Raw genomic sequence first — 26,909 nt, 5'->3', positions numbered from 1 at the left:
TAGGCAAGTTTTCTTATTTATTTTCTGAAGGAACATGTTGCACATCCCGCCTGGGGTCCTGTGGTCAGAAGCCCTGATTAAAGAATAATATGCCAAAATGATGAGTAAAATATAAGCCACTAAAGTTGTCTTGTGTATGTCAGTGAAAGACCAAAGGGGAATATCTGCTTCATAGATACAAATGGAGAGGCTGCTGGTGCCTCAGAGAGACCAGGCATAATTTTACTGCCACTGCATCACACAGAATGACTCAGTCCACAGAAAAACTCTTCAGGTAAGTGAAGCATATACTATCATGATAAGAAAAGTAAAATAAGCCTGTATTTAGTCATTCTTATTTTAAAATCTTCAAAAAACACATTACATTATCTCATATTTTCAATTTTCTAAAAAGAGGGTACTGACTATAATTGAAACTTTTTGTGCTATCTCAGATTATTATTGTTAGTACTATGTCCAACTACATCCACCATAGATACAGTCACTCAGCATTGTGTCAGATTGAGATTTTGTGTCTTCTTTGCTACTGAAGTATGATTTTTTTTCCTCATGCACATATTCTATTTCTTTAGCAGGGTTTCTCCTCTCTTTTTAAAAAATGACTGGGACAAGAGGATTTAAAATAAAATAATAAAATGAAAATACATTATTCAAGTCAAAAAGTAAGGACATGATACTTTAGCCTTTCAGTTGTTATCAGCAGTTCTAAACAGATTCCGATGAAGATTTCTGTAACAAAGGAGAAGTGAACACTGATTGATTCTTCTGTCTTTAGCAATAAAAAACCTGGACAAAATGTATGAAATAATGATGTTCTATACAATGGACAGAGGAAACAAATGAGAGAGACCTTATAATTTTCCAGCTTAGTGCTTAGAGTTTATAAGCAAAAACCACAGGGAGAGGATACCAGCTGAAACCCAGGGCACTCCCAGTTAAGGAAGCAGAACTGAAGGTCTAGGGGAAACCAGAGTGGCTAGAATTCACATGTTGGAGTACCGGACAGGAAAACACTATATAAACAGAGAGCTCCATTTGCCTTCTGAAGGCTGTCCTTGAATATTCAGCAGAGTATTATTAACAAATGCATATTACAAAATTACCTGAGATTGAGGAAACATTCACAAAAAGGATGAGAAGTAATACTGCCTGAGCTCACATAGAGCTGGGAATAGTGCCTACTCCCACTAGCCAGAATAAACACACATAATTTATAGAGCATTGAGTAGCATATCCAGAAATATTATGCCTCAATATTAGAATGATTAAACATATTAAACATTTTTTGGTCTGGCCTAAACAAATTTTAAAGCAAAACCTGAAAAGACCAAATTATTACCAGCTGTTTAATGATGTCCCAGAACAAAGCTCAGGAATATTTAAAGAAATACAAAAATAAAGAAGGCCATGAATCAAAGAATGTGGTGGCCTCTAGATGCTGAAAACAGCCCTCAATTTATAGCCATCAGAAAAGTGGGGACCTTGGTCTACACCTCCACTTATTGAATTATGCCAACAACATGAATGAACAAGAAATGGATTTTCTCCTAGAGAGGGATACTATCTGTCAACTCTGTGATTTAGTCCAATGAGATCTGTGCTGAATACTGACCTATAAAACTGTAAGACAATAAAATCATGTTTCCTTAATCACTAAGTTGGTTGTAATCTGTTAGAGTCACAATAGAAAAGTAAAATAGTAATCAAATTTCTCAAAGAGATAAATGGAAAGTCTTTACAGAACCCAGGAAAAAAGATACACTACAAAGAGAAGAAAAATATAAGAACATTAACAAATTTCTTCTTAAAAGCAATAAAAACCAGAAGACAGTAGAACATCTTCAAAGTACTAAAGGAAAAGACAAACAAACCTATTAACCTACATTTCTATACTCACTGCAATTACTTTTCTTTTTTTAAAAAAAGTTTATTTATTTATTTTAAGAGAGACAGAGACAGCATGAGTAGGAGAGGGGCAGAGAGAGGGAGAGAGAGACAATCCCAAGCAGGTTCTGCTGCCAGTACAGAGCCTGATGTGTGGCTTGAACCCACAAAACCGTGAAATCATGAACTGAACAGAAACCAGGAATTGGATGCTTACCCAACTGAGCCACCCAGGTGTCCTTGCAATTACTTTTCAAAACAAAAATCAAATAGGGCATTTGCTAGACATGAGAGAGCAGAAAGAATTAATTCTTAAAAACTTGAATCAAAATAAGTATTAAGGAATGTCCTTAAGCAGAAGGAAAATGATACCAGGTCAAAAATATGGATCAACCCAAGGAATGAAGGGGTCTAGGAAGTGTAAATATGTGAGAAATTGTTACTATTATTTAAATAGCTTTAATGGATAATTTACTAAATAATAATAATAATAATGGTATATTAGAGACTTTATACTATACTGTAAAATTATGACAAAAAATATACAAAGGTGAGAATGGGAGAAGTGAAGGTTATTATTATAAATCTCTTTAAGTGTAGTTAAATTGGTATAATTTCATTAGATGAAGTGTAGATGAAATGTAGATGAAGGCAGGCTATCACAAATGTGTATACTATGAACCCTAAAGCAACCACTAAAAAGGAGTTAACAAATAATAGTAATAAAAATAAATAGCCAACAAAAGGATAAAACGGAATCATAAAAAATGCAAATGAAGGCAAAAAATAGGAATAACATAAAAATGGAAAAAATGGGACCAAGAGAAAACAGATTGAAAGATGATAAACTTTAGCCAATTTTTATCAATTATCATACTAAATATAAATGACCTAACTCAATTAAACATTAGAGATTGTCCATGTGTATACAGAAACAAGAGCTAATTCTATGCTGCCTATAAGAAACATTCTTTAAATCTAAAGATGCAAATAGATTAAAAGGAGTGGAAAAAGATATAACATGCTAACACTAAATAAAAAGAAGGCTAAAGTGGCTACATTAATGTTACAAAAAAAGTAGATTTTAGAGCAAAAGATTAATTCAAGGAAAGAAAAAAGTCATAATGATAAAGGAGTCATCCATCAAGAGAATGAAATAATTCTAAATAATTATGCAACTAACAAAAGAACTTTTAAATACATGAATCAAAAATGATAGAACTACAAGGAAAACGAGACAAACCCAAAACAATAGTCAGAGATTTTAATGATGCTCCAATGAGAGTGACTCTTTTTTTTTTTTTTAATTTATTTCTAGGAGAGAGAGAGAGAGAGAGAGAGAGAGAGAGAGAGAGAGACAGCGTGAGCAGGGGAGGGTCAGAGAGAGAGGGAGTCATAGACCGAAACAGGCTCCAGGCTCTGAGCTGGCAGTCAGCACAGAGCCCGATGCGGGGCCCGAACCCACGAACCGCGAGATCATGACCTAAGCGAAAGTCGGACGCTTAACCGACTAAGCCACCCAGGTGCCCCATAGAGAGAGAGTGACTCTTTAATACAGTTGTAAAAATAATTGCATGATCTATGCAAAAAGAAAGTACACAACAAAAGTGAATTTCTTTTCATCTTTTTAAATTTAATGATGTCAGTATGTTTTCAGGTTCTAGATGTCATGACTTACTACATGTTCTGGTAAAGGATTAATATTGTTTTACTTACAACTTATGTATCTTTAAAGTATTTTTTAAAAAAATTATTCAAATACATTTTAATCAAGTTCTTTGTGAGAAATTTTAGGGATATGGTGAGCAAAAGAGACACAGTTCCTAACTACTTAGTACTTCAGTCTTGTGGCAGACAAACATTTACAAACTAATTTTAAAAGTGTGTAATAAGTGAAGCAATTATCTTCCTTGAAATTTCTGTCATACACATCCCCAAAGGCAAGGGAATCAAGAGCAAAAATGAACTATTGGGACCTCATCAAGATATAAAGCTTCTGCACGGCAAAGGAAACAATCAATAAAACTAATAAGCAACCAACGGAATGGGAAAAGATAGTTGCAAATGGCATATCAGATAAAGGGCTAGTATCCAATATCTATAAGGAACTCATCAAACTCCACACCCAAAAAGCAAATAATCCAGTGAAGAAATGGGCAGAAGACATGAACAGACACTTCTCCAAAGAGGACATCCAGATGGCCAACAGACACATGAAATGATGCTCAGCGTCCCTCATCATCAGGGAAATACAAATCAAAACCACACTGAGATACCACCTCACGCCTGTCAGAGTGGCTAAAATGAATAAATAAGAGGACTCTAGACACTGGAGAGGATGTGGATAAATGGGCACCCTCATACACTGTTGGTGGGAATGTAAGCTGGTGCAAACCCTCTGGAAAACAGTATGGAGGTTCCTCAAAAAATTAACAGTAGAACTCCCCTATGACCCAGCAGTAGCACTGCTGGAATTTACCCAAGATACAGGAGTGCTGATGCATAGGGGCACATGTACCCCAATGTTCATAGCAGCACTACAACAATAGCCGAAACATGGAAAGAACCTAAGTGTCCATCAACTGATGAATGGATCAAGAAGCTGCATATTTATACAATAGAATACTACATGGCAATGAGAAAGAATGAAATCTGGCCATTTGTAGCAAAATGGATAGAACTAGACGGTGTTATGCTGAGTGAAACAAGTCAGGCAGAAAGGACACATACCATATGTTTGCACACATAGGTGGCTTAGGAGGAAGTTAACGGAGGACGATGTGGGAGAAGAAGGGGGAAAATATTCAGGAGAGGGAGGGAGGCAAACCATGAGAGACTCTTCAATGCTGAGAACAAATTGAGGGCTGATGAGGTAGGGGAGAAGGGAAGGGGAATGATGGGAATGGAGGAGGGCACTTGTTGGGATGAGCACTGGGTGCTACATGTAAACCAACTTGACAATAAACTATTTAAGGAAAAAATAAGGAAATTTCTGTCATTAAAACTCATGTCACCATACAGAGTTGTCCAGCTAGATTTTAGGTCTTGGTCTAGGTTTTTATGAAAGTCCATAAATTAATTTTTAAGTTTCCATAAATAAGAGACTTAGGGAAAGGTGAAAATGGAAATGAGATGCTTCTCACTTGCATCAAAAAGCTATGCACAAAAAAAGTTTGTATCTGAGCTAGCCGATCTAAGTACAGAAATGCAGAGCTCACTTTATCTATAATTGTGAACACAGAACATAAAGGACCATACTTTTTGAATGACTGTTATCTTCATAAGAAACAAATATCTTTGAAGTAAAGGACAGAGTAGATTGGATGCATGACTGCTTTGTAGGATGGTGTAAGCTGTGTACTGCGTAATGCTAGGGAAGCCATTTGTGGCAGCCTTCTATCCATAACATACATGAACATAAATGGTTGCTCTTAGTAGACTTCAATATAAAGTACTGCTATAAACTTCTGAAACAGCAGAAGTTTGTCTTTCAGATTTCACATCCTGCACTGATAGAAAGTAGACTAGGATCTACTGATCCACAGATGCAGGGCTCGTGAGTGATAAGCTTTTCTGTACAGTCAGTAGAGAGGTTTCTTCCCTCTTAGCTTCCAATACTGTAGTCTTGTGAATTCTGTAAAATAGCTAAAGACATTAGCTTAAATGTCTTTAAGGTTAAAATGACAAATTAATAAGGTAACTAGAGATTAGCAAACTTCAGAGGTTGAGTGTTATTTGTGTCACCATCCTAAATAAACACCCAAAAGGCAGTTAAATGTGTGTATGCAAAATGGTCCAATGGATATAAACCTTCCCAAAGATTGCATTTTATTGCCATTACTCTCTCATGGTCTTATCTTAGGCTTGGAACTTTGAAGAATACTTTTGGCTTTTGTCCTCATGTCTTCGATTGAACTGAGAAAATGAACATTACTCAATAAGTTTGAGAAAACTCTACTGCGACTAGTACAGTTGTAATAAAAACTGTTCCATAATACTTAAATTTATATCAGACAAGAATTGTTCTGACATATGATGTGTGCTAAATAGGTACCTGTGTAAGTATTCAATGCAATAATTTTGGAGAAACCTAAAAAATCCATTTAATATCAAATAATGTACCATGATTACTAACCTGGTGTGAATAAAAGCAGAGCAGGGTTTCTTTCTACAGGTCTAGCTGACCTAATGCTTTTAATAGATAATAATTATTCTAATCAATGACAATCTTTGCACTTTATATAGTACAATTCAATGGTGCTAAAAGATGTTTTCCCAGGGAAAATCATTAAGGCTATCAGGTAATAATGCTGAGAAAGACACAGCACTGACAGAAGTTCTAACATCCAGAATATTGGCAGCAACGCTTTTTATGAATAACAACCTCTGGCTCACTGATCCTATTTAAATTTAGAGCAAAAAAGCCAGAAAATTTTCCTTTCTTCCAATGTCTTTATTTAACATATCTTTATTCATTTCCTTATTCATTTCGCAAATATTAATTGAGGATCATCTATATGCCTGGGACTGTATGGGCAAAAACGATAAAACAATGAGCAAAACAGATCTAAATTTCTGGAAACTAAGATTAACCTTCTTTAACCTTAAAGTGTCCTAGCTATAAAATTAAATAGGTGAGTAATTAGTAAATCTCAGATTGTTGACTGGTCAAAATACTATGAGTCTGTGCCTGAGAAGAAGTGAGAAGAGGAAGAAATGTATAACTGTGAGGTGCTTAATAGAGAAGGTTAATTGAAGATATGTCTTCTAGTGGTATCCTTAGGAGGTGGGATAAAGAAATGACCCTTTGTCCTTATTTTACTTGGTAAAATGCGAAAATATGAATAAAGTATATTTTTAAGAAATTGGTACTTTTTAATTGAGCTTTAACATCCAGATGTGCATTTCATTATGCTAATTCACTGTATTTCCTATAGGCAGCAAAATTTCACCTAATTTTATAGCACTGTAATAAAAATTAGCCTAGTTGTAGTTGGCCATTACAATCACAATAGAAGTTTGAAGTATGATTGAAGAAATATTTATAGGCAGATAGAAGGGAAGTAAACATTGATAAAATGATACCAAATAAAACTTATTCATCAAAAACAACACTCCTAAAAGAACATGATTATCATTGTGGTCTTACAGTGATCTTCTATTCTTTTTTTTTTTTTAAGTTTATTTCTTTGAGAGAGAAAGAGACAGCAAGAATGGGAGAGAGGCAGAAAGAAAGGGAGAGAGAGTGAGAATTCTAAGCAGGCTCCATGTTGCCAGTACATAGCATGACATAGGGCTCAAATTCACAAAACGGTGAGATCGTGACCTGAACTGAAACCAAGAGTTGGACTCAAACAAGTAAGCCACCCAGGTACCCCATGGTTTTCTATTCTTAACAGTTCATCTAGGTTTAGGATGTGTAGAAAGCTACATAAATGTCTTTGTGGTTATGCACATGAAAAGTGGAAAAGGCTAAGAAATATTTTTCCCTACTCCTCCAGAGGAAATAACACTTTTTTTATAGCATTTTATGGATGAATGTTGCTAAAAAGAAATGTTGCTAAAAAGAATGTTGCTAAAAAGAAATATATGAAGAACTGAGCAAAGAAAGAGTAGGAATTCCTTAGTAATTTATCTGCCTTGAAGTAGCCAGCCTCTCTGGCTTATTCTTGGGAATTTGGTCACTGTTAAATTTTACTGTCATAGTCAAGCCACTGATGTATTCCATTCTCAAGGTCTAGTTCCTGTTACTAAATTCCACTGAAGGGGTGATGGGATAGGTAAGAACGCAGGCCAAAATTTATGGATGATGTAACTCTTGGAGAAACAATCACAAGGACAAGCAAATTATTTTTAATTGCTTATACAGAGAACTAAAATATTTTCTATAATAATGACTCTTGTCTGGTTTCTCTTTGGCCTTCTTTTACTCTTGGAACTTTACACAGCTTTTATAGAATCATAAATTTAGAATCTAGAAAGAATATAAGTGAGTCTCAGTGACCATCTTCTTGAGTCCACGTTTCCAAGCCTCTCTTAAGGGCCTTGCAATGTGCCAAAAAGACATGTTTTTGTATAAATCACAAAGGCTGACATGGTTTAGGTAGGCAAAATGAATCATTCTATATCCCATATGTTCTACACAGAGGTCAGGCATCATGTACTGATCTGGGGAAAGCACAAATTCTTGATAGCCTGGTTTTTCTTCTGTCACTATTTCTTTTAGAGATATAAAGGGAAAATTTTCTATAAAGACATGGTTTTGGGACTATATCCCAGCCTAACACTCATGACAATACTGTTTTCTGGCTTTTTTTGGAAGTTGTGTAATATGAGCACTTGCTTCTTACCTGACAGACTATAGGAAGAGTCATGGTGACAGAGTCATGAATGGCATACGTAAAAAATGTCTCTATTGCCATGGAATTTAGTCAGTGAGGCAGCATCACAATTATTCTGGCTTAACTGATTAGAAAATGATATACATGAAGAGAAACAGAAAAGACTGATACTCATCACTCTTCTGTCTGTGCTTCTCAACTCCACCCTAATAGACACTAACATGGTCTCCGATATGGGGAACAAATAGACTATAGTTGTCTTTATTAGAGTTTGTTTACACCAGTGAATCATGACCATGAGAATAAGCCCTTTCAATAAAGACACTCAGTTAAATAAACACATAGCTACCTTGACTGCTGGGTCCCATCAGGTTGCAAAATTGTACTGAAAGAATTGCTGAGTAGCTTGCAATTCATGTTTTCTGCCACAGTGAAATGTGGATTTGATGATATGGAATGATGTTTGAATCATGGTCCATAATGTGGAAATATCACTCAAATTTACCTAACATCCTTCATGTGATTGACATCATTAGTTTAATGAAACCTGACCTACCAGAGCAGCCATCCTTATGTACTAGAAAAACTTATTTAACTCTCTGGTAGCTCCAGTGGGTTTTGCAATAATTAGTCAACATCCATACAATTACATATTCTAAATTAATTCTGACAAAATATTCACACAGGTGCAGGCAGAATATTGTCTTTGGAATTTCAAATATAAGATACATCTTCAAAAAAAGAATTCTTGCAAGCAATTAACCTGTTTCCTTGAAAGTATAGGTGATGTCATATTGACCAACCCAGACTCCCCCAAAAACTATACTAATGAAAATCAAAATAATTTTAATTTAAGCTTTTTATTTAAAATCTGGTAGAAAAAGAGTCTTGCTCTAATAATTTTACATGCTTCTGAAAATCTGAACTAAAGACTATGTATATAGCCTAGTATGTATAATGAATAAATACATGTACTGACTACCAGGTCAGAGAGAAGAGTATGCCATCTTGATTTATTCATTTATTTTTTCTAGCCCTAAAGAGCATCCAGTTTGGTAGTGGAGAGGGAGGCTTCACCTATTTCCTGGCAGGCCTGAGTAGAGTGTCAACTAAATAACAGTATTTCGACTAACAGCATTTTGTCCTGTGAAGAAAAGCAGGCTAGAGGACTAAAGAGCTGGAATGAAAGCCAAAGGGAGAATTCTAATAAAAGTTATGTCATTAATGAACTATGTAAATTTAAGTAAGTTGTCTTATTTTTCCATTCCCTATTCTTACATATTTCAATTTAAAGGACTGTGTCAGATGTTTTCTGTGATATGCAAAAAATTATTCCATTTTATCATCCTGTGAGTAAATAGCATCAAATGCATAAAATAAGAATTATTCAGTTTCTACAGTTATTAGGATTTTATTATCTAGGATGGTAACATGAGAAAAGGAGATGAAGGGGCGCCTGGGTGGCTAGTCGGTTAAGCGTCCGACCTCGGCTCAGGTCATGATCTCAGTTTGTGGGTTCGAGCCTTGCGTCTGCTGTGTGCTGACAGCTCGCTCAGAGCCTGGCGCCTGCTTCGGATTCTGTATCTCCCTCTCTCTCTGACCCTTCCCTGCTCATGCTGAGCGAGACCCTCTCGCTCTCTCAGAAATAAGTAAAACATTAAAAAAATTTTAAAAAAAGAAAAGGAAATGAAAACTATGAAATTTAAACAGGACAAAATAAAAATAAATATTGTCAGGTGATATGTTTACCTAAATAGAAAGTCAAGAAAAAAGATACATAATCTACATGTGATAGGTCAATAAAGTAAATAAGCAAATAAGAGTTTTCCATATATTACAAATAACAAATGTACAATTTAATAAAAGGAAGGAATCTCCTTTTACATAACAGAATATACAAAATAGTAAACTTAATAAGAAATATGAAAAACTATATGAAAATGTCATAAACCATTCCAGAAGGGTATGAAAGACCAAAATAAATATAAAGTCATGATGATAAAAATCCAAAAACATTTGGAAAATAATAATAATAAAAGTGAGATATGCCAATCTAGTTAACTAAAATGTACCCTTGGCACTACAATAACTAAACTGTAGGCTACCAGCTCAGGAAAGAAAGTTCAAAGAAACAGAATAGAGTTCAAAAAAATAAACTTTCAGTAAATAACCAAATTTCTGAAAACAAAAATGATTCTCACAATTTTGCCAGTTTCCACATTACTTTCACAGAAGAGACAACTTTCAGAGTGTCTTACTCCAGTATTTTCACAGATGACTCCTTCAATACAATTTAAAATCAATCTTACAAATATAGATTTTATCTAAGGAAATCAATAGAATAGTGATTTAAACATTTTAAATGTTGTTTTGAGTTTATTTTTGTGTATGGTGTGAGAAAGTGGTCCAGCTGTATGTGGCTTTTGCATATAGTTGTCTGTCCAGCTTTCCCAACACCATTTATTGAAGAGAATAAATTTTGCCCTTTGTGAATTTTTGCCTCCTTTGTCATAGATTATTTGGCCATATAAGCATGGGTTTGTTTCTGGGATTTCTATTTTGTTCCATTGAACTATATGTTTATTTTTGTGCCCAATATCATATTGTTTTGATTACTTAGCTTTGTAGTATACCCTAAAATCTGGAATTTTGATACCTACAACTGTGTTTTTCTTTCTCAAGATTGCTTTGGCTATTCAAATTGTTTTCTGTAGCTTCATACACATTTTAGGATTGTTTCTTCTAGTTTTATGAAAAATACTGTTGATATTTTGATAGGAATATCATTAAACCTGTAGATTGCTTTGGGTAGTATGGACATTTTAACAATATTAATTCTTCCAGTTCATGAACATGAAATATCTTCCTATCTCTTTATGTCACCTTCAGTTTCTTTCATAAAGTTTATAGTTTTCAGAGTCTTCTACAAGTCTTTTGCCTCCTTAGTTAAGTTTATTCAGAGGTACTTTCTTTTTTCTTTCTAGTGCAATTATAAATGGAATTGTTGTCTTATTCTCTCTGCTGCTTCATTATTACTGTATAGAAACACTACCAACTTCTAGATTGAAGACCTAAATATAAGACTGCAAACCATAAAAATTCTAGAAAAGAGTCTAGGCAATCATTTCTCTGACACTGTCCATATAACATTTTCCTAGATATATCTAGATATATCTAAGGCAAAGGAAACATAAGCAAAAACAAACTATTGGGGCTACATCAAAACAAAAAGAAACAGTGAGGAAAATTATCAACAAAAGAAGAGGGCAACCTATTGAAGAAGAGATTTTAAAATGATACATCTGATAAGGGGTTAGTATCCAAAACACATAAAGAAATTATACAACTCATCACCAAAAAGCCAAACAATCCTATTTAAAATATAGGCACAGGACCTGAATAGACATTTTTTCCAAAGAAGACATACAGATGGCCAACAGACACATGAAAAGAAGCTCAACATTCCTAACCATCAAGGAAATGCAAATCAAAACCATGACACTTTATACCTGTCAGAATGGCTAAAATCAGTAAGACAAGAAATAACAAATGATGGTGATGATGTGGAGGAAAAGGAATCCTTGGGTGCTGTTAGTAACACATTATAGCCACTGTGGAAAAGAGTATTGATGCTTCCTCCAAAATTAAAAATAGAAATATCATAGATCTATAATTCTACTACTGGGTATTTACCCAAAGAAAATAAAAACACTAAATCAAAAAGATATATATGCCCCTATGTTTATTATGGCATTATTTACAAGAACCAAGATACAAAGCAACTTAAGTATCATCAATAGGTGAATGGATAAGTAACAAATAGTACACACACACACATACACACAAATGCACACGCGCGCATGAGCACACAAACACACACACACACAAATAGAATGCAACCATAAAAAAGGATTCGGCCAATTGTGACAACATGGATGGACATGGAGGGTATTATGCTAAGTGAAGTAAGTCAGACCAAGAAAGACAAATATCGTATGATTTCACATTGTATGTGGACTCTCACAAACAAAACAAATGAATAAACTAACAAACAAAAAGCAGAGTGAGACCTGTAAATATGGGGTACAAATGGTTGCCAGAAGGAAGCCAGGGTAAGAGTATGGGCAAAATGACTAAAAGGGATGGGAGATCTAGGCTCCCAGTTATGCAATGATAAGTCACAGGTGTAAAAAGCACAACACAGGAAATATAGTCAATGATATTGTAATAGAGTTGTACGGTGACAGATGGTAACTACACTTGTTGAGAACAGAGCATAATGTATAAAAAGCTGGATCACTATATTGCACACCTGAAACTAATGTAACACTGTGTATCAACTATACTCAAATTTAAAAAATTAAAAATTGAAATAAAAATATTTTAAATACCCTAAAAATTCTAAAAATGTATTCACGCATTTAGCTAAGAGTTTGTACCTTTTTGCCTAGTTATTTTTGGGATTCCTTGTCGTTTTCTATAGTTCAGTTTTAACTTTTTTTGCTCAGTGTCCTTATAAAATATTCTCAAAAATATTTATTTTCTCTATCTTAAATTTCTTAATACAGGATATGAAGCTCACTGGAAAATGTAAATGTACTATGATATATAAGGTGTTGCTATTAATAGACTCAAAGTCTTTTCTACTGGACATGAGCATTACATATCAAAGAGCACTCTTCTGAAAAGTACTATGATGTCCAGATGTCATGCTAAAATGGTCTTCGCTTTAGCTATATTTTAATTGTCACAATTCAGAAAAGAAAATTCTTTGGACACATATGCCATGGAAATAATGCCTAAGGAAGCGTGTCTTAGAATTGGAAAGAAGAAACAAAAACTAGAAAAGGGAAAAGAATTTATAATATACTCTCAAATCTTTATAATCACTAAAATATTATTTAATGCCATAAAAAACTTAAGATTTCAACATCTTTTATAATCTGATATCTGTTTCATGATTGAGAGAGTGAGAGAGAGAGAAAGAAAGAGATACAGAAACAGAAAGGAAGAAAGAGAAACTCAAATCTTTGGAAAATATATAAATATAGTTTTGAGAATCAAATATTGTAATTATGATATGACTTTAGCAGTGATTTTTGTTTTTCAAATTTTTAATATTATTTTCAAAACACTCTGCTAGAAATTTACAACTATTTTTTGTAAAGTAATCTAAGAAATTGTGAAATAGCAACCCTAAGATTAAAGTCACCAACGATATGATTGTGTTGATTATAATAGCACTAAAGACATCATTAGAAGCTATTGAGTAATTTTTAAAGTTTGTAATCACCCAAGCCATGAAGCCTATCAGGATACTTGCAAAAATAAAGGTAAATCAAATACAGCTAATCTATTGATTTTTGCTACCCTAATCATTAGTAGAAATTGCTAAATATGAAAGCAATAGTGCTTAAAAGTCTGGAAAGAAAGGAATTGACCATATACACATAACTATAATATTTATTTTCATTTTAATAAGAAAAAAATGCTTTTGGTTTTCTTCTTAATGAAAGCAAATTACATCTACCATATTCCTTGATGTGCTTTATAATCATCTAGCTATATGCCACACCAAAATTAGTGTAAAATTTCTAATAGGCAGTGACATAGTAGATAGGCCCAAAATCCAGTAGTGACTTAAGGCCCCAGGTAAATTAGAGAAGTTCAGTTTATAAAGCACTGAAATATACAGAAACTTAAAATTTTATTTCAATATTTTAAAAAGAAAGTGTTAAGCAAGACAGGCAACCTAAGATGGAAGTCCAAAGATCTGTGTTCTATCCCTAATCTTTAACAATATTGTGTGATTTGAGGGAAGTCATTTAACACCTCTGTGAAATTACTAGGCAGAACAATATATTATGGTGGTCATGAATAAAACAAAATAGAAATATAATAGTTGTAGGATTTTTGAAATTTCACTGAACATTGCCTCATCATCTTTTCCATCTCTTTTGGTCTATGACATAAAGCTTTAAGCTAGGTGACTATAATTAACTAATAGTGAAACAGTTGAAGAAATTGGGAAGGAAGAAAAGAAATACCTTCTTTTGGAATGCATCTTCTCACGTGGCAGTGAAACTTTTCCCAAATCATAACAAACAGATCTCCGCTTTCAAATAAACAATACATTCTTTCTATAGAACCACAATGAGAATTTGAAAAGACTACTAAATAGACACATTCATGAAGTGATTTAACTGAAACTCATGGTTTAACTTATTAGAATGTTCATTTCCTTTGCTTGTAAGGATGTCAATTTCTAATAAGATGTCTATAGTAAAAGACTCAATTAGCATCACAAGACTACATAGTAGAAAGATTCCTTTGGTCTAAGCTGTAGGAAGATCTACAGGGCATCTATTCTTTCTCCTCAAGGGCTAAACCTGTCTGTATAACTTACATTGCCAGGGGAGAGCTGACTGTGTCCACCTCTTCCTAACTCATTTGCAGTATCACATGATAGCTCTAAATCAGCCACAGTTGGAGTATTTATACTATAGAAATCTATAAACACTACTTATTAGGATGTTTTGCTGGAAAGAGAAAGGGATTCTACTGGGGAAGAAGGCCAGTTGGCACAACTTACCAGCCTACCATTAGCCAAATCATGTAAACTCTGGTTACAAGGAAAAGTGATCCAATATTAAAGATACTAATGAACAAAGACACACTTTTTCTGCCTTTAAAACTAAAATCTCCTACTCAATAGCCTCTCCATAAAGTAACCTTTTAACTGCAAAGCTCTCAAAAGGAAGACTCTACTTTCCCTCTGAAGCTAAGAGATAGGAGGCTCAGTAGACTGAATTCTGAGAAAGAGACAGAGTAAACACTGGTGTCCATTAAATGTCTTGCCCTTGATGAATCTTAATCAGTGAGAGGCACTGGGTCTAGCAGTTCCCTCTTCTCTCTCTTCTCCTCCCCTTGGGTAAACATAGCCTAATAGCAATTTTCCTGCCACTTTGGGATTATCTAAGGATTTTTTTTTTAATGTTCTATTTATTTCTAGGAGAGAGAGAGAGACAGCGCGAGCAGGGGAGGGTCAGAGAGAGAGGGAGTCACAGACTCTGAAACAGGCTCCAGGCTCTGAGCTGGCAGTCAGCACAGAGCCCGACGCGGAGCTCGAACCCACGAACCGCGAGATCATGACCTAAGCGAAAGTCGGACGCTTAACTGACTAAGCCACCCAGGCGCCCCTGGGATTATCTAAGGATTTTAAATGCAGCAGCTTAGTTGTCACCATATGGAGATCTGGGGTAAGGTAAAGAGAGAATAGAGGAAACAGAAATCACCTGACTTTAATTAATTATTAATTGATTAACTTAGTAACTTAGTACCTAAGTTACTTGACTTTTGAAGGACTTTTCAGTTTGCTATAGGGCTTATCATTGCAGCAACTACAATTCTAACAGTCTTTTATATGAATATAGTATTAAACTTGCTAAACCAACCTCTCCCCTCCAAATATATGATTGAGAACTTTTTCTTTAAGTACAGGGATGAAAAATCACTACATTGTACACATGAAACTAATTTAGACTGTACTTTAACTATAATTAAATTAATTTTAAATTAATTAAAACTTTAATAATAAAATAAAGTACCTATCACCAATAAAAAAAATAAAACACAGGGCTGAAGAAATATCTTATACCAATGATGCTGATACGTGATGGAAGGATTCAAAATAGCAAGATGACCAGATTATACATTTTTTTGATTTTCAGATTTTCATCTCTCCCAAAAATTGACCCAGCATAACAGTCTTAAGGTTAAAATTAATTCAGAAAATTACAATTCTGATTAAAATAGCATAAAACACATTTTTATAAAACTTTATTCTTTCAGTTGCATACTTGTATCTGGTGGCCAAATAAAAAGTATAGTCATTGAATGTACCCTTAAGAAAGCTGGGCAAATTGGGAGACCTCACTTTGTCACAGCAGGAAAGAAATTTCAGGTCTAAAGGCCCTTCATTGAAAACAACTTATATCCAGTTTTCTGATGCTTACATTTGAGGGATGTGAGAAGGCTGTGAAATGGAATTATGTAAGAAATAAGCAACCAAAGAGAATACAATAAGAGGAAGAAATGAATCAATTAACCTTGTCCATTAACAGTCTCACCCTAGGGTCCCCTGGGTGGCTCAGTCGGTTAAAGATCCAACTCTTGATTTTGGCTCAGGTCATGATCTTGAGGTTCGTGAGTTTGAGCCCCATGTCAGGCTCTGTGCTGACACTGCAGAGCCTGCTTGGGATTCTTTCTCTCCCTCTCTCTCTCCCTACCTCCCCAACTCTCAAAATAAATAAACTTCAATAAAATTATAATAATATATATATTGTCCTAACCATATTTGTTGACTCAAAAGGAAAGATATGTTAAAAACTTGCCGGGGCATATGGGTGGCTCAGTCGATTAAACATCTGACTTCAGCTAAGGTCATGATCTCATGGTTCATGGGTTTGAGCCTCGTGTCAGGCTCTGTGCTGACAGCTCAGAGCCTGGAGCCTGCTTTAGAATCTGTATCTCCCTCTGCCTCTACTCTTCTGCTGCTCACACTCTGTCTCTCTTTCTCAAAAATAAATAAACATTAAAAAAAAGTCATATGAGATCCTACTATAAATGAGCAAAAGAAATGCATCAAACACCTGCACCCTGGTAAACATCACCACTGAAACTGTCATTATATTGAGTGTCTGATATAGAATTCAAGTTTGATGAATCTTGAATAAAGTCATTTTTTTATTCTCTACTATCAGAGATGTAATTTATTAAATTTATTAATTTATGATTTTAACTGTAATTCTAAAAGTGATATCAACAAAAACTTAAAAGCATATACAGTCAGATCTCTTTGCTTTTAGCAACTTTTGATTCCCCCTTGGAATCTTGGTGACTGATTCTTGAGTTTTATTAAATTTGTATTTAATGGATATTAGAGACCTAAGTTCTAAAAGTGTTTGGGACTTTTAGGAAAACTGACTAAAGAGAAAGATCATGTGTGTATGCAGGTAACACTGAAGGGGGTCCAGCAGTAGATTCGGTGTACCCTGAAAGGTAGAACAGGTAGTTTGGAGAATTCTGCCACAAGTGTAGCAAGAAGATGGTATGGAGTGAGAGTTCAGGTGACTCTGAGAAAACAATTTCACTGGAAATCCCAGAGGAACTTATAGAGAAACGAGATAGGCAGAATACGCTGTGCTTTCTTAGATAAGAGCTGAATCCAGAGAAATAACAATAGCCCTGGAGGGAAAGTGTAATTGTGACCTAAATGAAAAGGGCACATGAAAGGAACTTGGATTTATAAGAGGGGCTGGGCAAATGGCCAAGGAAGTACCTAATGGAATCTGTGTAATGCCTTAGCTAGGGTCATAGGAATCTGGGAAGCATTACATCCTCATATTTCATTTATCATTACTAAGTTTGTAATGACAAGGTTTTGTTGCACTTTGGTAGTTTATTGTGTAGGCTGATTGTGTGTGAGGGCAGTGGCGGACATCATGGGGTGGAGGAATAATGAAGAGACAGAGATCTCAGAAAGTTATGAGCCTGGGGTGGAAGCCAATTTACCTTGAAACTAATGAGGTTTCAGCTTTGGAGCCATCACTTGCACCAACCCCTCTGCATGGGCCACCTCTGAGTAACCACAGGCATTATGGAGATGGAATTAAGGTAAATTTAATTTGTGTTTAGTGAGATGGCTATAGTTGTGCTTTGCAGTCCTTTCCATCTATAGTTATTGCTCATCACAGTGTCAAATCATTTCCAGAATATTCCTACCACGACTGTGCCTATTCCTTTGTGTTCTGAATGCAGGTATAGGGCCCAACATAAAATTCATAACCCTCAGTTCACCTGGGTGGCTCAGTCAGTTAAGCATCTGACTCTTGGCTTCCACTCAGCTGTGATCTCACAGTTTTGTCCCATGTCAGGTTTTGTGCTGGCAGCATGGAGCCTGCTGGGGATTCTCTCTCTCTCTCTCTCTCTCTCTCTGCCCCTCCCCACTCACACTGTCTCTCTCTCTCAAAATAAGTCAATATTTTAAAAAATTCATAACCCTCACTAAAAGTAATATTTGAATACTGACTGATGAATAAGCATCATTATTAAAAACACCATTTAATCCTAGTCATTGTCCAAGACATCTTGATTTCTGAAGATCTGTAATCTTTAAGTTTATATATGAAAGAAACTTGATAGATGTCTCCAAATTCTCAAATAAGTTTCCAAATTATAAAAAAAAAATATTTAAGTAGTGAAGCTATAATGTTGAACAGCCGTCCTAATAGTAAGACAAATTTATTTTCTTCTTCTAAGGGGAAAAAAAAGGATTACACATTGTTGGCAAATAAAGAAAAAATCAAACATTGTGTAACCTAAAAATAATGGAAGATATTGTATTATAAAATCTAGACAATTAATTATATATATATATATTTTTTCTTTTTTTTTTTGGTTTCTGCTCTGAATTTTGCATTGTTTTGGGTTGTAGACTATATGGAGGTACAATCCCCAGATCCCTCTTTAGGAATGAAAGCTCTCCTATTTCCCGCTGCTGGGGTTAGTCGTTGCTGATTCCTCACAGATGCAGCATCTCCTAGAATTGCTGTGTCTGAAGGGAGCTGCCCTGTCCAAGGGGCCTCCAATATTCAAAACCAGTAGGGTACAAAGGCCTGTCTTCTCTGCCCCTTGCCGGACATGGGGACAATGCTGAAAGAGCACACCAGTTCCAGAGCTCCTGGTGGTGCCCGCTGTGGCCTCTGTTAGAGCTGAACCACACTCCAGACCGTCTCCCTCTCTTCCTGCAGCCCTCCCTCTCTTAGGTGTTGTTCCTTAGAGCACTTATGAAAAATTTTCTTTCGTCTTCCATTTCAAGGAAATAAAGTTAAGAAAATGGGCATATTTTATTTTAGTTTGTAATTTAAAGATTTTGTTTCTCATTCTACATAAATATTATTATTATTTTTTAATTTATTTGCTTTAAAAGAGAGAGTGAGCAGGGAGGGGGAAAGCAAAGGAGAGAGAGAATTCCAAGCAGGCTCCACACTGTCAGTGCAGAGCCTGACTCGGGGCTTGAACTCACGAACCCTGAGATCATTACCTGAACCAAAATCAAGAGTCAGATGCTTAACTGACCGAGACACTCAGGACCCTTAAGTAAATATTTAATATTTTACCTAAGTTTGTGTTCATAGTTTTGTATCCTTATGCTTAAAAGGGCTCTCAAAATTGTGTAAGCTGCAGGGTCTAAATAGCCTGAATCTGGTCCTTCTCTCTTTGGAGGAGAAAACTGCACCCAGATGATCCCTTTACATGGTGGCAAGAGAAACTATTCTAACAATAGCAGAGACTGATCAGAGTGCTCTCACATGAGAAAAGTCTGTGGCCATTAAGGTCTTCACTCTCATGGTGGTCTTCTGCATGCACTGCCTCTGGGTCTTTTCATATTATTTAGTTTCACAGTCCATAAATTTAACATTGTTCAAATCATTTTCTAATTTCTACAGTCAAATATATCCAATCATCCCCCCAAATACCTTTATAGCTTTTGTTTTCTTCCATCCTGGTCAGTAAGTTTATGCATTTTACCTGACTTTCATGTCTCTTTATGTTCGCTTAATCTGCAAGAATTCTTCCACTTTTTATTTTCTTTCATGACATAGATATTTTTGAAAAGTCTTGGCCAATTACAATGTAGGATATCCTACGTTCTAGATTTGTCCGATCACTTAGAACAACTGTAAGATATTTAGCAATCTGTATTTGTCTAACTGTTTTCTCATGTTTAAATTCAATTTTAAACCTTTTAGTAAGAAGACACATAGATGATGATAAGAATTCAGTGTGCTGATTGTCTTAGCGCTTGTAAGACTATGTAAAATTGTGTCACTATTATTTACATGAATGACATCTGAGTTTTCCCTTTTGTGATGAATAATTTGTGTGGTGATACCTTGCAACCATGTGAACATACTTTCACTGATTTTTGAGAAGATTTTAGCAAATGCCTAACTGCTTCTTTAACAAGCTGGACAGGAAAGGAGTTTCAGAAACCCAGATTATAAAATGGGACCATGCATGATGTCCTGAAATAAAATAGAGGAGCTCAGGAGCACTGAGAGCCCAGTCTCAGAAGCATTGGGATTTACTGACTGGGTGTATGGGATCCTGTGCCAGCATCTGCCACCGCTGATGAGCCATACCATGAGGCCCGTGTAACACTGGCCATTATGTCCAGCGTTTTAACCTAAATGGTCATTAGTTCCAGGTTTGCACCTTGCTCTCGGGCTGAATCTGCTCCTTTACATTTAATTGTGTGCATCCACATTTTCCAGTGAATTCCTTACTTACTGAATTCCTGGTGACAGTGTCACAGCATGTTTTCCAAAGTGCACCAGCTGCCCAAGGGCTGTCATGACAGCTGGGGTCACGTTTGCCGGAATGGTGCATCACACCCCACTTGCCTGGCTGGAGAGTCCCTTTAGTGAAGAACAAATTGATTGATTGACTTATTTATTTATTTTTATTAATAAAAAGAAGTTTGACCTTCTGGACCTAGATTCCCAGGGGGTTTTTGTTACCACTCTCTTGGCCACGTGCAGGAGCTATTCTAGATGTGACTGCTTCACACTAGGGGAACTAGAGTTTGTGCTGAGGACCCATGGCTTTCCACTGCTTTTCTCATTCTACTGCATGTACTGCTGCTGCTATAGTTGTGGTTAGTCCTTGGTGCATAACAGTCCTGAAATTTTAATAAATATATGTCTGTCTGTTTTACAAGGGTTAATTCTTATCTCTAATTCATCAGTGGTTTAGGATCCCCTTGTAAAAGATCAGTATGCCAGACTAACTACTTCTGTATTTAAAGTCAGGAGCTCATTCCCTACTGTTGTGTGTCAATGTTGTGACAGCAAAACATTACAGGTATTCAGAATTTCATTCTTGATGTAAAACCTACAACCTCTAGTTGATGTGATTTGCTGATTAGATTATACTCTAGAGCCACCCATTTAACATGATAAAATATGACTTTTTCGTCTTCAAAAAAGTTAGGGGTTCGACTGATAGCAATTTGAGAACATCTTTGCAATGAATATAGGGTATTACTGTACTACAACCTGTTCCCTTTCACACTGCAGCCCTTTCAGCCTCCTGTATAGGAGCAATGAAGAATAGTTCAGTGTTATTTATTCAACAATTTAAAAAGGACTCCACAACTTTTTTTTTGTAGTAGAGGTAGCAAAATATCTTTTTTTCTGACTACTCTTTCCTTATCCCTTAATCCCCTATCTTGATTTATTCATATCTTTCAGAAAAAGGCAGAGAAGAGTCAATAAATTTACGATACCTTCCAGGATTTCTAAAAGTGAAGCGACAAACATATTCCCACTCACATCCTCTGACTCAGTTTCATTCACATGCACAGTTGTGTTTCCCAGTAAGACCATATAACAGATACTAAACTCTACAGACAAGCTGCAGAGTTGTACCAAATTGCCATTCAGCTTGAAGGCACACAATGAAGAATAATGGCATAATCAATCTGCATTGTCCTTTTGTCATAACACAATAGCTAAGCTGAAAAGTGACTACACAATGGCTCAACATTGCCTGTGTAAAAGACTAATTTGCTATCTTTCTTAGATATTCGATCTCTGGGTTATGAAGAAATCGGGCAAGCCTAAAATTTCTCATGAGGAATCAAGGGAAAACCACAATCAATAGTACCAATTCACTGTCCTTTTTGTGCTTAAGACCCTAGAGGAGTTTTGAAAATATATGAAGGTCTTCTTTTTTATCTGTGTATATGATCTTCAAACATTATATTAGGATTCTCCAGAGAAACAGAACCAATGGGATCTAAATATACGTACACATACAATATACACATACATATATGCATATATAATATGCATAATATATTCTAAAATATGGAATATATTAGAATAGAGATTTATTATAAGGAATTGACTCACATGATTATGTCTGTCAAGTCCCAACATCTGCAGAATGAATCAGTAAACTGGACACTTAGGAGAGCCAGTGATAGAATTCTAGTCTTGAGTACAAGATCTGAGAAGCAATATAGCACATTGTGTAATTCCAGACTGAAGAGCTGGCTCAAGACATTGAAAGAGACAATGTTTCAGTTTGAGTCTGAAGGCAGGAAAAAACTGGTGTTCCACTTTGAAGGCAGTCAGGCCTGAATGTTCTCTTAGTTGGAGAGAGGTCAATCTTTTTATTCTATTCAGATAATAGATTGGGTGCAGCCCACCTACATCATAGGGGCGGGCAATATACTCAATCAAGTTAATGTTTATTTATTTATTTTGAGAAAGTGTGTGCAAGTAGGAAGGCCAGAGAGAAAGGAGAGAGAGAATCCAAGAAGGCTTTGCACTGTGTGTGCAGAGTCCAATGCAGGGCTCAATTCGATGACCATAGGCTCATGACCTGAGCCAAAATCAAGAGTAAGACACTTAGCTATTGAGCCACCTAGGTGCCTCTCTGCTCAATCAATTTAAATGTTAAACTGATCCAACAACATCCTCACAGAAATACATGAATAACATCTGTAAATATCTGGGCACCCCATGGCCCAGTTACAGTGACATTTAATATCTATTTTCCAAATGTTTATATTCCCTTTATTTTCACCTAGTACACTATATTTCACTCCATCAGCAAACTAATGACAGGTGGCTTGACTTTGGGTGATGGCAACTCAGTTCAACTATCTCATGTAAAAACGATTCTGATGGACAGAGCTATGATTCACACATTTATGCCAGATTCATCTTACTTATGTTTTCACACAGGATTCTGTCTTTCAGAGATATGGAAAATCATAGTCAAAGTTATTTAACCGATAACCTTTTAATCATACATTCATTTTCCCAAGCAAGGATCTGTCACAATTTAAATGTTTGACACTGCTAGGCAACATTTTTATTTCTTTTTTTAGAGTTTATTTTTTAAACTTTTTTTTTAAAGTTTATTTATATGAGAGAGAGACAGAGAGACAGAGAGAGAGACACACAGCATGAGTAGGGGAGGGGCAGAGAGAGAGGGGAAGAGAGAGAGAATCCTAAGCAAGTTTCACACTGTCAGCACAGACCCCAAGGCGGGTGTAAACTCATGAACTGTGAGATCATAACCTGAGCCAAAACCAAGAGTCAGATGCTTAACCAACTGAGCTACCAGGATGCCCCAATATTTTTTTTATTTCTGAGAAAAGCTTTAGAAATAGCTGATCCCTTAATTTATGTTCTAGGCAGTCTTAAATGTGAAGAAGTGAGATGACTATGCTCATGGGCAAGGTAGTAGGAAAACCGGGGTCAGAACCATCTCGTGATTCTCAGGCCTGTTGCACTTTTAGTCTGGTATGCATTCTTCTATGCTATAGCAGGTAAGGAAACATCAGACAGAAATGCAACAGAATTTCACACTCCTCTCAGTAAGGGCAAACCATCCTTCCTGCCATATTTAATGCTCACCATTATTCTCATCTAAATCATTAAGAGAAAATATCAGTAAACTAAGCCAAACTTCCAATAAAGTTGCTGGGTGAATGTGACCACAAATATAATAGAGTGACCAGTGCAAGTAAAATTCTTTCTTTCATCATGTATAGCAAATAGGAGCTTCTAAAAAATATTTCAAACTTATATGGCTATTATATCTGGGAGAGAAATGCAAAACAACCCATAAAGGCGATATATTATAACCCCAAATAATAACAATACCTGCTTGAGCAGTATCTCTTTCCCTGCAGGCACAGTTACACAGGAGCTAGCCCTAATGTAGAAGAAAATATAATAATAATAATAAACAATTCAAACTTCAGGGTGTTGTCAGAGGTCCACTTCATTTCATAGTAAATTTGTTTTACATTTAACAGACAGGGAGAAAAGAAAATAGAGAATACGATGAGGAAAACATATTTTAACCTTCAGGATCTAGTTCACACTATTTTTCTTAAACCTGCTTATTTGAAGAAAGGCAATAGCCATGAAGATGAAGGATAAACAGAATTCTAAGTTAGCAGCAAAGCCGCAAGAAGGATTTCCCCTCACTTTAAGTCTCCTTGCTTTCCTCTAAGGACTCAAAGTGCACTCAATGTAAGTGGCAGCTTCCTTGCCTGTCATATCTGAGGAGTCACTTTTTTTCTGCCTGGTAAATGCATGCTTCAGGGTAGATGCTCACATGTCAAAGAAGGGAAGGAGGTGGTAGTCAAAGTGTGGGGACGATGGCTAATGTAGTCTCTCTGGTCAGCAGCTAACCTTGCCAGAGGATCAGCATCAAGTAGCCAAGAGCAAAGAACAACCAGACCAAGAAAGAGGAGAGTTCGATACAAAGACACAAATGATGAGAGAGCAATATGATCATGAGACTGGAAAAATATAAACTCTGCAAATGTACCAACTCTGAAGTTTTAAGGAAGACCTTATTCTAGATCATTGATTTTTTGAGAAGTAAGCCCAAATTCATTTCCATTTTAGAGTGGTTTGGAATTGACCCAGTAGTTTTTGTTCTTCATTTAATGATCTTGAGGAGAGATATAAGAATGGGATTTGTTTAAAATATGAGCCTAGGGGGAAACTGTAGGGGGCCAAAATGGTGGAACAGCATTTAAGGGTTTGTTTTGTTTTGTTTTTTCTTTTTAGTCTCTCATCCCTGAAATGTAGCCAGATCAACACTAGTGATTTAAGGACTAACACAACAATCTGCACAACCTGAACCACAGAACTCAGCAGGTACGCAGTGCGGATAGGCGAACTGGGGGAGAGAGAAGCTGCTGAAGGCAGGGAGTTGTTTTTGCTTGCAGAGAGAGGATGGAGAGGGGGCGGCGGGGGGTGGGGGGAGTGGTGGTTGTCGGTAGTGTATGGGACAAGCACCCACTCCCAAAAAAGAAGCGGGAGAGAAAGCTGAAAAGTGGAAACAGCCTCAGGGACTGAACTAAAAAGGGAGAAAGGAGAGGGTTTAAATTCCATTAAGACTACAAACAGGGGAGACAGAGTCTGAAACTGCAGCTTGATACCTGGCCGTGCTCTGGTGGGAAGGGCAAATCCTCAGGAGTAAACATCAAGGTCCGTTCTTGGGAGCGGCGGGCACCCAGCCATTGCTCAGTGAGACCGTCCTCTAGAGGATCTGGAGCAGGTCAAAGCCAAAGGCTCTCAGAAGTGAGGGCCTAGGAAACAAAGCCTCATCTGAGATAAAACTCAGAAGGGAGGTTCTGCTTGATTGCCTAAAGGCTTGGTAACAGACAACGTAAAAGTAGGGAGTGGACGGAAGCCAGAGACAAAGGAGGGGTGCTTGATTGCCTGTCTTGGAGACCACAGAGTTCTGATACTTGACGCTGGATACCTGGGTGACGCCATTTTCACCCCCTCCAGCGCATGCGCACACACGCGCCACAGCAATCCGCCCCAGTAAACTAAGCAGCGCCGTCTAGTGGAGGATGGAGTTGTTACACTACACCCCCCCACCCAAGGGGGCCAATAGCACTGGACAAACGGAAGTCTCCCCTTGCTTAGTTTACCAACTATAAAGTACTTCATACCTTGACTTCTATGGGAAACCAGATGTAATTTCAATCGGACTTCACTCTGTTTGCTGGTCTTTTATTAATTTTTTTTCTTTTTCTTTTCTTATTCTTGAATACCAAGAGAAAAAAATATATTTGTATTAAAAAGATTTTCAGTTTTTTCTACTACATTTTTTAATTGTTTTGTAAATATTTAGATTCTATTGTACTTTCATCATTTCATTATATTCTATTTTTTGTATTCATTTTTTTTTCAAATTTTCAAACATTTTCTTTTTTCCCCTTTTTCCTTTTCTTTCATTTTCCTTTTTTCCCCTAATTTATCAATCTTCTTTAAACAACGAGACCAATACACACCTAGGATCTAGTATCCTTTATTTTATTTCTCTGTGTTTTTTTTTATTTTTTTTTTTACTTCAATTCCTTTCCTTTCTCCAAAATGATGAAAGGAAGAAATTCACCCCAAAAGAAAGACCAGGAAGAAGTGACTTAATCAACACAGATACAAGTAAATGTCTGAACCAGAATTTAGATTTAGGGTAATAAGAATATTAGCTGGGGTTGAAAATAGATTAGAATTTCTTTCTGCAGAGAAAAAAATAAGTAAAAGCTAGTTGGGGTGAAATAAAAAATATTATAACTGAGCTATAATCTCGAATGGATGCCACAGAGGCAAGGATGAACAGGGCAGAGCAGCAAATCAGTGATATAGAGAACAAACTTATGGAGAATGATAAAGCATAAAAAAGAGGGAAGCTAAGGCAAAAGCACAAAATAAAAACTAGAGAACTCAGTGACTCATTAAAAATGAATAATATCAGAATTATAGGGGTCCCAGAAGGTAAAGAAAGAGAAAAAGGGGTAGAAAATTTATATGAGCAAATCATAGTGGAAAACTTTCCTAACCTGGGGAAAGACACAGACACCAATATCCAAGAAGCATTAGATTCAACAAAAAATGATGATCTACAAAGCTTATCATAGTCAAATACACAAAATACTCAGGTAAGGAAAGAATCATGAACGCAGTAAGGGAAAAAAAAGTCCTTAACCTACGAGGGAAGAAAATCAGGTTCGCAGAAGACCTACCCACAGAAACTTGGCAGCCCAGAAAGGAGTGGCAGGAAATATTCAAT

The 26,909-nt window shown here is 36.1% G+C and overlaps 1 long non-coding RNA gene across 1 annotated transcript in view; it reads right to left on the bottom strand.

The window, feature by feature from the left end:
• Positions 1 to 25,461, bottom strand: part of LOC144238859 (uncharacterized) — a 103,408-nt gene extending 77,947 nt beyond the window's left edge. Inside the window, exon 1 of the long non-coding RNA XR_013337234.1 lies at positions 25,267 to 25,461. This is a non-coding gene — a long non-coding RNA (uncharacterized LOC144238859). The remainder of the gene's footprint in view (positions 1 to 25,266) is intronic.
• Positions 25,462 to 26,909: the final 1,448 nt, after the last annotated feature.

This window comes from Crocuta crocuta, unplaced genomic scaffold (assembly GCF_008692635.1).
Source record: "Crocuta crocuta isolate KB4526 unplaced genomic scaffold, BGI_CrCroc_1.0 scaffold309, whole genome shotgun sequence".
Taxonomy (NCBI): domain Eukaryota; kingdom Metazoa; phylum Chordata; class Mammalia; order Carnivora; family Hyaenidae; genus Crocuta; species Crocuta crocuta.
Note: the sequence above shows the minus strand (reverse complement) of the source record. Positions and strands in the feature narration are given on the sequence as shown.